Source organism: Carcharhinus amblyrhynchos, chromosome 5 (assembly GCF_965287045.1).
Source record: "Carcharhinus amblyrhynchos chromosome 5, sCarAmb.v2.hapA, whole genome shotgun sequence".
NCBI lineage: Eukaryota > Metazoa > Chordata > Chondrichthyes > Carcharhiniformes > Carcharhinidae > Carcharhinus > Carcharhinus amblyrhynchos.
This window is the reverse complement of record NC_137328.1, coordinates 74569791-74579436: the sequence shown is the minus strand read 5'-3', so window position 1 is coordinate 74579436 and position 9646 is coordinate 74569791. Positions and strand designations below refer to the sequence as shown.

Below are 9646 nucleotides of genomic sequence, written 5' to 3'. Positions count from 1 at the left end.
AACCATCAAGCCCCGGTAGCATCCTAGTAAATCTTTTCTGCAATCTTTCTAGTTTAATAATTTCTTTTCTCTAATAGGGTGACCAGAACTGTACACAATATTTCAAGTGTGGCCTTACCAATGTCTTGTACAACTTCAACAAGACGTTCCAACTCCTGTATTCAATATTCTGACCAATGAAACCAAGCACATTAAATTCCTTCTTTATCACTCTGTCCACCTGTGACTCCACTTTTAAGGAGCTATGAACATGTACCCCTATATCTCTTTGTTCTATAACTCTCCCCAATGCCCAACCATTAACTGAGTAAATCCTGCCCTGGTTCAATCGACCAAAATGCATCACCTTGCATTTATCCAAATTAAACTCCATCTGCCATTCGTCAGCCCACTGGCCCAATTGATCAAGATCCCATTGCAATCCGAGAAAACTTTCTTCACTGTCCACTATGCCACCAATCTTGGTGTCATCTGCAAACTTACTAACCATGCCTCCTACATTCTCATCCAAATCATTAATATAAATGACAAATAACAGTGGACCCAGCACTGATCCCTGAGGGACACTGTCAATCACAAGCCTTCAGTTTGGAAAGCAACCCTCTACAATCATCAAGCCAATTTTGTATTCATTTAGATACCTCACCCTGGATCCTGAGAGATTTAACCTTATGCAACAACCTACCATGCGATACCTTGTCAAAGTCCTTGCTAAAGTCCATATACACATCAACTGCACTGCTCTCATCTACCTTCTTGGTTACCTTCTCAAAAAACTCAATAAAATTTGTGAGACATGATTTTCCACTCACAAAGCCATACTGACTATCCCTGATCACTCCTTGTGTCTCTAAATGCCTGTAGATCCTGTCTCTCAAAATACCTTCCAACAATTTACCCAATGATATGAGACTCACTGGCCTCATATCTCAGGCCTTTCCCTGCAGCCCTTTTTAAACAAAGGCACAACATTTGCCACTCTCCAATCTTCAGGCACCTCACTTATGAGTATCAATGATTCAAATATCTCTGCTGGGGACCCACAATTTCCTCCCTAGCCTCCCACAATGTCCTGGGATACACTTCATCAGGTCCAGGGGATGTATCTACTTTGATGCATTTTAAGAGTTCCTGCACTTCTTTCTCTGCAATATGTACACTCCTCAAGATATCACTATTGATTTCCCCAAGTTGCCTAACATCCATGCTTTTCTCAACAGTAAATACTAGTGAGAAATATTCACCCATCTCCTGTGGATCCTCACCTAGATGGCCTTGTTGATCCTTAAGAGGCCCTACTCTCTCCCTTGTCTTTCCCCCTTTATGTATTTACAGAACTTCTTTGGATTCTATTTTGCTTATCTATCAAAACAATCTCCTGTCCCTTTTCTGCCCTTCTGATTTCTCTCTTAACTTTACTCCTACACATGAGATCACGATACTGAATTTGACGATCAGCCATGATCAAAGTGAATGGAAGAGCACTCTCCAATGGCTGCATGGCCTACTCCTGCTTCCAGTTTCTGTGCTGCCAAACTACTGAAAATGACCAAATAATCTTTTCCCACGGGCATTAAGGAAGAATAATGATAAATCCTACGGCACTGCTTCCAATCCGAACGGCTTTGTGCGAGTCCGAGTAATTTGCTGACAAGAAAAAGGATCTGTGTTTGAACGGGTCATTCATCTTCGAGACTGGAACTGGACTATTGTCACCTTGCACACCTGCCAGCGCGCGACACCCGCCCCGCCCCGCGCATCTCCCCTGCGCCCGCCCCCGCGCTCACCAGCGCGCGACACCCGCCCCCTCGCGCGCCTCCCCGGCGCGCCCCCTCCCACTCAGCAGCAGAACCTCTCGGCATCCCAGTGTTCCGGGCGGCGGAGCGTTACGGGCGCATGCGTGGCTCTGCGCCCCCTGCCCGTGACGAGAAGAAACGGTTTGAACCAACATGGCGCAGGAGGGCAGTGAATGAAAGAGGAACAGAGAGAAGAAAGGGAATGCAAGAGAAAGGCCGTGAAATATTATTTACCGCATGGAGAAAAGGGATCCTCGGCTTGTGGTGCCTTCGAGGGACAGTCGGTGGAACAGCAGAAGGTGTGTCTGTGCATCTGTCGTTTAACGGCAGACGGTAGGGTTCCTGGTCGGGGTGTAGCTGCTCGTTGTTTATTGTGATCCCGGCGGAGCGGGACTGGAAATCACTGAAGTGGGAACGGGGCTGGGGCCAGGGTCACAGAGGACCAGTGGGTCTTTTGCTTCAAGCAAACATTGCACTAAAACCAATCAATACATGATCCCGAGGTTTAGGTTTCCAGCAAGAAAAGCATTATGTTAGAATTGATCATTTTTCAAGTTAGTTTTTAAACTGAAACCAGCCATAGTGTTGAAGTTTTCAGAAAGGCAACTTACTCTTTTTCGATTTGAACGAGCCGTATTTTAAAATCGGAAGGAAAATGAGCAGCTAATTGCTTGACTATCCCATATAGTTTTTATTTGAGTTTGAGACCGATCTAGTAGATTTTAAAAACTGACATTTGTTCGGAAGGAGCAAGATTATGCACCATTTCCCTGTGTAACAAAGAAAGTTTTATTTTATGTTTGTTATGTCAATAGGCAAAATATATTTTGAAACATGTTTGATGTTCATTTGAATTTGGGCTGTGCTGATAAAGGAAACTTAATGTAAAAGCATCATGCGGAGGTTGCTGGGAATCTAAAACAAAAACATGTTGGAAATCCAACAGATTGGCAGCATCTGAAGGGAGAACAATTAATGTTTCAGATCAATGACCTTTCATCAGAAGGCCGTCAATTCAAACGTTAGTTCATTGTCTCACTCCACAGATGCTGTCAGACTGCATGTTTCAAAATTTTCTGTTAATGTAAAATGAAACATTATTTCCAATATGCACATTTTGTATTTGTCAATTGTTACTCAACATTGTGCTCGATAAAATCCTGAAAATTGTTAATTGAATTGTAATTAAATATTTGTGTTGGGTAAGGGGCAGTGTGCTTCATGTTTTTGTGCTTTTTATAAATGACCTGGATGAAGAAGTGGAGGGATGGGTTGGTAAGTTTGCTGATGACACAAAGGTTGGAGGTGTTGTGGATAGTGTGGAGGGATGTCAGAAGTTGCAATAAAATATTGATGGGATGCAAGACTGGGTGGAGAAGTGGCAGATGTACATCAACCCAGATAAGTGTGTGGTGATTCATTTTAGCAGGCCAAATAGGATGACAGAATATTAAAGGTAGGACTCTTGGCAGTGTGGAAGATCGGAAGGATCTTGGGGTCCAGATTCATAGAACGCTCAAAGCAGCTTCGCAGGTGGAGGCTGTGGTTTAGAAGGCATATGGTGTACTGGCATTCATCAATTGAGGAATTGAGTTTAGGAGTCGGAAGATAATGCTGCAGCAGTATAAGACCCTGGTCAGACCCCACTTGGAGTACTGTGCTCAGTTCTGGCCACCCCATTACAGAAAGGATGTGGAAGCCATAGAAAGGGCGCAGAGGAGATTTACAAGGATGTTGCCTGGATTGGTTGGCATGCCTTATGAGGATACGTTGAGAGAGCGCGGTCTTTTCTCCTTGGAGAGACGAAGGATGAGAAGTGACCTGATAGAGGTATTGATCAAGTGGATTCTCAGAGGCTTTTTCCCAGGGCTGAAATGGCTGCCACAAGAGGACACAGGTTTAGGGTGCTGGGAAGTAGACACAGAGGAGATGTCAGGGGTAAGTTTTTCACTCAGAGGGTGGTGGGTGCTTGGAATCGACTGCTGGCTGTGGTGGTGGAGGCGGATTTGATAGGGTCTTTTAAGAGACTTTTGGATAAGTACGTGGAACTTAGTAAGGTAGAGGGTTATAGGTAAGCCTCATTGATAGGGACATGTTCGGCGCAACTTGTGGGCCAAAGGGCCTGTTTATGCTGTAGTTTTTCTATGTAGGAGCAGACTGAAACTGGTTGTTATGATTGAAGGTGCATATTTGTCATCAGTATTTCTGTTTAATAATAGGTTTCAAAGTGTGTAAAGATTAGACTCCAGTTCTATCTGTCATCTGATTTGATTTGATTCATTATTATTGTCACATGTGTACAGTGCAAATTTTGTTTCTTGCACGCTATACAAAGCATAAGAAGGAAAGGAGAGAGTGGAGAGTGTAGTGTTACAGTCACAATTTAAGAGTTAGAATGAAGTTTTTGAAGCATGGAACAAGAGTAAAAGATAATATTAGAAAATATGCTGTGCATAGCTTGCAAGAAGTCATCATACTCAGATGCCATCTCGGAAAAAAAAGTTCTAAAGTTGAATATGGCCATGGAGGATTGTTGCTGGAAGGTGAAGGTTGGAAACTGAGAAACATCTTTCAGACATAAAGCTAAAATCCTAGTGGTCAATGGGGAAAATGGCAGAAATCAAATTTAAATGTTGGGGTATGATTACTTTCTGATATTTTTGGAGTCTGAACCATTTGACCAGTGGAAAATGATTTGGATATGGGTTATGACTCAATCGAAGTGTTGTTGTTCCTTACAAGAAGTAAATAGTAGTATTTTGAGGTGGATGTCTGCCAATTGGATCGTGAAGAAGGTTTAAACCTTCTAATACAGTTCCTGGTTGAAATCTACAAGGAAGATGATCTGTTAAATGCCTGTGAGGTATGATTAGAATTTGATAGTTTTCAGAAAGTTATATTATGGACTTAGCTTGATAGTGCAATTTGTACAGGCCTGGATTGGTACTGTTCCAAGTGGTGTGCAGTTGGATCAGATGCCTGCTGCCTTGTAAAAGTTATTGGGAAAATGGTAATTTCCTTCAATCTTCCTGGGACAAAGGCGACATCTCTGAGGTGACACAAATATAAAACACTTAATGATTAATAAATTTTGGAATAGTCAAGATATCAGATGCAGCCAACAATAGAATCTCTATAGTACAGAAGAAGGCCATTCAGCCCAGCGAATATAGGGATAGAAACAGATAGTCTAGTTAGGAATACATGATTGGTGCAGGCTTGGAGGGCCGAAGGACCTGTTCCTGTGCTGTATTGTTCTTTGTTCTTTGCACTGACAACAATTCCACCCGCACCCTATTCCCATAACCCCATGTATTTTTTCATTATTGCAGTGGAGAGGGATAGGGCCATATGGCAGGGCAAGGTTTATAATTGGGAGAGGGGTAATTATGATGTGATTAGGCAAGATAGGAACAGAAACTGTCAGGGAAAGGCACAAATGAAAAGTGGAGCCTGTTCAAGGAACAAATACTGTGTGTTCTTGATAAGTATGTCCCTGTCAGACAGGGAGGAAATGGCCGAGTGAGGGAACCATGGTTCACAAGAGGTTGAATGTCTTGTCGAGAGGAAAAAGGAAGCATATGTAAGGATGAGAGAACAAGGTTCAATTGAGTAGCTTGAGGGTTACAAGATTGCAAGGACTGAGCTAAAAAAAGGGCTTAGGAGAGCTAGGAGGAGCCTGAGATGCCCTTGGCGGGTCGAATCAAGGAAAACCCCAAGCTTTTTACTCTTATGTGAGAAATAAAAGAATGACCAAGGTGAGGTTAGGGCCGGTCAAGGGTAGTAGTGGGAACGTGCATGGAGTCAGAAGAGATAGGGGAGGCAATGAATGAATAATTTTCTTCACTCTTCATCAAAGAGAGGGGCCATGTTTTTGAGGATGAGAGTGTGATACAAGCTGATAGGCTGGAGGAGGTAGATGTTCTGAGGGAACATGTATTAGCAATTTTGAAAAACCTGAGGGTCGATAAGTCCCCTGGACCAGATGGGATATATCCTAGGATTCTTTGGGAGGCAGGGAGGAGATTGCAGAGCTTTAGCTTTGACCTTTGGCTCCTCACTGTTCATGGGGATAGTGCCAGAGAACTGGAGAGTGGCGAATGTCCTTTCTCTGTTCAAGAAAGGAAATAGGGATGACTCTGGTAATTATAGGCTGGTCGGTCTTTGTTGGTCGGTAAGTTAATGGAAAAGGTCCTGCGGGATATAATTTAGGACCACTTGGAAAGATGCAGCTTAATCCGGAATAGTCAACACAGATTCGTGAAGCATAAGACTTGTCTTACAAATTTGATTGAATTCTTTGAGAAGGTAACTAAGTGTGTGGATGAAGGTAAAGCAGTTGATGTTGTATACGTGGATTTTAGTAAAGCATTTGATAAGGTTCCCCATGGTAGACTCATGAAGTAAGTAAGAAGGTGTGGGACAGAGGGAAATTTGGCCGATTGGGTAAGTAACTGGCTATCTCACAGAAGACAGAGGGTGGTGGTGGATGGAAAATTTTCAGACTGAAGACGAGTTACCAGTAGTGTACCACAGGGATTAGTGCTGGGTCCTTTACTATTTGTGATTTTTATCAATGACTTGGAGGAGGGGGCTGAAGGGTGGGGCAGTAAATTTGCCAATGACACCACGGTTGGTGGAGTACTGGATGAGGTGGAGGGCTGTTGTAGGCTGCAAAGAGACATTGATAGGATGCAGAGCTGGGCCGGAAAATGGCAGATGGAGTTTAACCCTGATAAGCGTGAGGTAATTCATTTTGGTAGGTCAAATTTGAATGCGGATTACTGGGTCAACGGTAAAGTTCTGAGGAATGTGGAGGAACAGAGAGATCTTGGGGTTCATATCTACAGATCTCTGAAGGTTGCCACTCAAGTGGATAAAGCCGGAAGAAGGCTTATAGTGTGTTAGCGTTTATTAACGGGGGTTAGAGTTTAAGAGCTGTGGGGTTATGCTGCAACTGTACAGGACCTTGGTGACACCACATTTGGAATATTGTGTGCAGTTCTGGTCACCTCACTATGAGAAGGATGTGGAAGCATTGGAGAGCGTGCAGAGGAGATATACCGGGATGCTGCCTGGTTTGGAGAGTAGGTCTTATGAGAAAAGGTTGAGGGAGCTAGGGTTTTTCTCTTTAGAGCAGAGGGAGATGAGAGGTGACTTAATAGAGGTTTATAAGATGATGAGGGGGATAGATATTGGATGTTCAGAGACTATTTCCTTGGGTGGATGTAACTGTTCCTAGGCGGCATAACTATAAGGTTCATGTTGGGGAATATAGGAGGGATGTCCGAGGTAAGTTCTTTACTCAGAGAGTGGTTGGGGTGTGGAATGGACTGCCTGCTGTGATAATGGAGTCAGACACTTTAGGAACTTCCAAGCAGTTATTGGATAGGCACATGGGGCACACCGGAATGTTGGGGAGTGGGATAACTTGATCTTGTTTTCAGACAAAGCTCGGCACAACATCGAGGGCTGAAGGGCCTGTACTGTGCTGTACTATTCTATGCCTATGTATTTACCCTACTAATCCCTCTGACACTAAAGGGCAATTTAGCATGGCCAATCAACCTAATCACACTCTTTGGAGCACCCAGTGGAAATCCACACAGACATGGGGAGAACATACAAACTCCACATAGACAGTCAGCCAAGGCTGAAATTGAACCCCCTCCAAGTCCCTGGCTTTGTGAGGCAGCAGTGTTAATCACTGTGCCTATGTGATCTAGAATCTTACAGTGCAGGAGGAGGCCATTCGGCCCATCAAGTCTGCATCAACTGCAATCCCACCCAAATCCTTTCCCTGTACATTTGCCCTAGCTAGTCCCACTGACTAGTCCTCTGGAGCACCCAGACGAAACCCCCACAGACACGGGGAGAATGTTCAAATTCCACAAACAGTGGCCCAAGTCAGTAGTTGAACTGGAGTCCTGGTATGAGACAGCATGCTAACCACTGTGCTGCCCTAGGATGGAAGGATTAAGGACAGAATGAGAGTGAAAGACTATTTTAGCAGATATGACTATCACAGCAGAAAACAGTTGGAATAACAATATTGGGCAAATTAAATCCAAGAATGTCCAAGAATCAGTTCATTTGTAAACTTCAGATGTGACACGAAGCATCATTTTGTGATGAACTGCTCAGAGTGAAGAGGAATGAACTCAAAATGTTGTGATGATGACGATGAAGGTAATGATGAACCCAAATGAATTATACCGATCACAGTAGTTTTGGTCTTGTGATGAATGTGTTAGTCGTGGACTCTTTTACCTGTGCTCGTACTATAATCATATATAGGAGAGATTGGTTATCATGGTATCATGATTCAGTAAGTAGTGAAGATTGACACACACAGTTAAACAATTGAAAAGTACTATTTTGGGTTTTGGTGATAGCAATATCTGGAAGTCACTGAACAGTTGTAATTCCACATAAAATACTGAAGTAAGCTATTTTTAAGTACAGATATAGCCTCTCGTGTAATGCCTTCCCTATTGATTAAACCTTCTATGAAAAAGACACAAATATAACTAGATGTGGAGCATGATAAGATGAACCTGGAATGTCAGTTGATCTGTAGTTTACTAAGTCAGGACTTTGTTGTATCGTCTTGACAAAATCTGATGTTAGACAAATATTAATAGTATCCAAGATAATCAAAGATCAATTGCATAGATAATTTGGGTGGCATGGTGGTACGATGGTTAGCACTGCTGTCTCAGAGCGCTGGCTTTGGATCCCTGTTGTGTGGATTTGCACGTTTTCCCCACATCTGCATAGGTTTCCTCTGGGTGCTCTGGTTTCCTCCCATCATCCAAAGATGTGTAGATTAGGTAGCTTTGCCATGCTAAATTGCCCCTCATCAGGATAAATACGTGGGGTTACGGGGATAAGGCCTGGGTGAGATTGGTGCATGTTCCATAGGCCAAATGGCTGCCTTCTGCATTGTAGGGGTTCTATGATAATTTACTCATCTTACTTGTCAGTGGTTGAAAATGCTGCTTAAAGATGCAAATAAAGTTGAAGTATTTGAGACTGTTGGAAGAAATTGAGAAGTGTGAAATCTGTAAAAGCATTGAAGGATGCTGCCGTGCCCAATTGTAAGCCTTCATTCCATGACTTCAACAAGGCAGCTGTCCTCCATCTAAAGGTATTGGACAAGGAAACACATTTTCATTCTATATTTTATTGATTTGACTACCAGCTGAAGTCTTTAGTAGCATGGGAACAGTAGTATGCTATGGACTAATAAACTAGAGGCATGGACTAATGCTGTGGAGCGATGAGTTCAGATGTGATTATGACAGCTGATGAATTTAAATTCCATTAAAAAGAGTTCGTGTATTCTCAACCTTGAAACTATTGGTTTGTCATAAAAATTATTACTGTTCCTTTAATGTTCTTTGGGAAGGAAATCTACCATGATTACCTAGTGCACCTAACATGTGACCGTAGCAAATCGGTTGACGATACAAAGAAAATGTTCATTTACATAGTGATCTTCACAACCAAGATAATTCTCCTGCTCTTCCTTGAAATAGGAATATGAGAATCTTTAATATCCACCTTTGTGGGCAGGTAGGGCCTCAGTTTAATGTCTCAGCTGAAAAACAGCACCTTTGGCCGTGCATCAGTCCCACGGTATTGTACTAGAACATCAATCATGATTTTTATGGTCAAGTCCTGACTTGGGATTTGAACCCAGGGCCTTGTGATTTAGAGGTGAGTGTGCTACCGACTGAACCATGGCTGACATTCAAAGGGAGTTAGATGGTTGGAGAGAGTTTGCAGTCTATTTTGAGGTACACGATTAGGGTTAAGTGACTCTGTCTCATAGGTGGATTTATACC

General features: G+C 42.9%; 1 protein-coding gene across 2 annotated transcripts in view; it reads left to right on the top strand.

Annotated features, from left to right (window-relative positions):
• Positions 1-1937: 1937 nt before the first annotated feature.
• Positions 1938-9646, top strand: part of apc (APC regulator of WNT signaling pathway) — a 215649-nt gene continuing 207940 nt past the window's right edge. For both annotated transcript variants that reach the window (XM_080189009.1, XM_080189006.1), the window contains exon 1: positions 1938-2095. The gene's annotated coding sequence lies outside the window, so the exon portion shown is untranslated. The remainder of the gene's footprint in view (positions 2096-9646) is intronic.